This window comes from Hyaena hyaena, unplaced genomic scaffold (assembly GCF_003009895.1).
Source record: "Hyaena hyaena isolate Hyena2069 unplaced genomic scaffold, ASM300989v1 scaffold_17, whole genome shotgun sequence".
NCBI classification, from domain to species: Eukaryota; Metazoa; Chordata; class Mammalia; order Carnivora; family Hyaenidae; genus Hyaena; species Hyaena hyaena.
Window position 1 is genome coordinate 3,123,712 of NW_024080648.1, and position 2,897 is coordinate 3,126,608.

Genomic DNA, 2,897 nt, shown 5'->3' on the forward strand with positions numbered 1-2,897 from the left:
ATCCCTGGTCAAATTCCTGAAAAGGATCTGTTACATGGAGGGCTTCTGCATCTTTAACATGTCAAGAAATAGCAGTTGTCACTCTGTAGCCACAATGTTAAAACAAGTCCAGTATCTTTCAGGCTTTTTTTGGGATTTGGAGGCAACATGGTCCTCACTTACACATTTTACTTAAGTCCATTTGTGCTATATTTTACAAATTGGCCCATCTTGAATTGGGGCCTCTTATAACACAGGGCTCTAGAATTTGTTCAAATCATAACACAACATTGGTTCCATTAGTGTGCCCTCTCCCTGCCCCCAGAGAATCATTCACTGTAGAGGTTTTAGCAAGCCTCTCTCATACTTCTCATACTTCCTACAATTCCTGGACCACCTATAGATTTTTGGTGGAGAAACTGCTCTTGGTTTCATTGGAGTGGCGGCTGGGGACTGCATACTGGGCTCTCCTGGAAACAGAGATGCTCACAGGTCCTGAGTCTTTGAAGCCCCATATCCTTCTGAGGGTCACGGAGGCAGCTTTCTACAAGCTCAGCAGAAACACTGGAGCCTCCTTGTTAAGAGAGAAATGTTGCCTATAAGCCAGAGCTAAGTCTGGATCCTTCAGAGTATTCCACCCACAAGAGGGGGGGTCTCTTCTGTCCTCAGCCCCTTGCCAGTTGATAAGGTACGAGAGGTGATTACTCTTCTCTCAAACCCCTGGCGTCTTAGGTAGCCCTTGGGGATCACATGAGTGAGCCACAGTGGGGCACGTACCCTTTATAGTCAGCATCAAGGCTACACAGAGTGGAATTTACTGGGGGAGCTGCTGCTTTTATTTCCTTAATCTGGATGTCCTTGGTAGAGAAGGGGAGCCAAGGGTCAGCAAAATTAGCTGAACTTGAGGCAGTCGTCTTACCCTGGCCAGCAGTTGGTTCCGTCCGTACATGTTTACAGACTCCTGGGCCATGGCCAGTGGCTCCTCCAAGGAGAGCAACAGCAATTACTTATCCAAAGTTTGTCTCTTTGCTGAACATAACTATGGGAATCTCTTGCCTGACAGATCCTCAAAATATAAATCAAGGTTACATATTAAAGCCACAGTACAGGCCTCACTTTATCCACTTTGGAGCTCCAGACATTGTAGTTGCTGGTCTCTTGAACAGGTGTTCAGTGGAACTTCTATTACCCTCACCAGACTCAGGCTACGGGATTGACAGAGCATCATTATGGCATCCTTTAATGAGTTAAAATTTCATTAAATGCAATATAGTCTATTTCCATCATCAGTCAGATATCAGGGGTGAATTATTATAAAGAGTCTGATTCTATTTTTGATGTTTGACAGTCAAAACTTGCCAGCCCCACCCTTCTGCCCTCCATTTAGATTAGCTAATAAGAAAGCCCAGGTGCTCCTTTATTTGTTACTGCAGGAAATTCAAACCATGCTGGTCCCAGCCCACAGGTGGGAATCGTCACCTCAGCTCCACTCTAATCACAAGAAAGGCCAACCCGGTCTCTTTTCCTCTCTTTCGAGCCATTTTGAGATCTGCTCCGGAGTTTGCCCTGTGTCGCCCCCGGGAAGCCCTCATTGTGTGAGTAATGAACCTTTTCATAACCTCTCAGGCATTGTGTGGGGTCATCAGTCTTGACATCCAAAGCAAATTTTGGGGGGATGGACCACAATGTAATTTCTCCTAAACCTGAGATAATACCTCAACAAACAGTGGTGTCAACAAAACCAGGCTTTAGGCTTATTTGCGCCACCCTGATAGAATTTTGCACTTTTCCCTGTAATTTGAGTCTGCTGCAAATTGGAAAATTTCTGAATTTCCTAGTCCAAAGGGTATTATCAACTGAGAATAGAAGTTCAGCTGTCTTTTCCTTTTCTGTTTTTTAAATTAACTATGTGTGTATGTTGTTTTCATCTGTCAATTCCAGAAAAACTGAGGGGACAGCCCACAGCCAGGTAGAACCACAATTCCTATTTCTTTGCAACTTGTTCATGCTGCCGCAGATTACAGCTAAGTTACTATATTAGGTCCCGTCATGAAATAAACTAATATGTTTAAAATGGGAGATATTCTGAGCTGGGTGTCCCAAACATTCCTAAACAGCTCTGAGATTGGAATTTGAATGACTCAGACGTTCAGAACTGGCCTTTCTTTTCTCTCAGTCTGACACATCACTTACTTCTGCTTTAAGGATTTCATTATTACGATGTTTGTTAAATGCATAGAGATTTACAGATGCAGAAATTATCTGATAACTATTCTAGATGACAGAAGGTAAACTAAATAGATGCATATTTATGTAATCTGTATCTTATAATTACACAAATTGCATATTTGTAGAATCCTGTCCAAGTTGCTAGATACGTTTTTAGTGCATTGGGGAAATATGTGGTTTTTCAGCATCTGATCTGGTGGACTTTCCTTTCCAGCTGTACTGGAATCTCTTGAGTGCAGCTATAAAGAGTTTGGAAAAAGGATATTCATTCCTTTTGAATGTTCTCAGAGGCAATAAAAAATTTTGTTCAAGTTTAGCAACAGGAATTTTTACCACCCTTCAAAATTGTAGAAACTCATGAATTATCTTTATTTCTTTTAATCAATTTATTTGTTTTGAGAGAGAGAGAGAGAGAAAGAGAGAGTAGTAGGGCAGAGAGAGAGGGAGAGAGAGAATCTCCAGGCTCTGCACTATAAGCAAAGAGCCTGATGCTGGGCTCTTTCTCACAAAATGTGTGATCATGACCTGAGCCAAAATTAAGAGTCAGATGCTTAACTGGCTGAGCCATCCAGAAGCCTCAGAATTATATTTAAAATGAGTAATTCAGATGACTTTTTGCTATCTGAAAACGTGGATTCCAAAGAAATATTTTTATATTCTTTTTTTTTTTTAAATGTTTTTTTTTATTT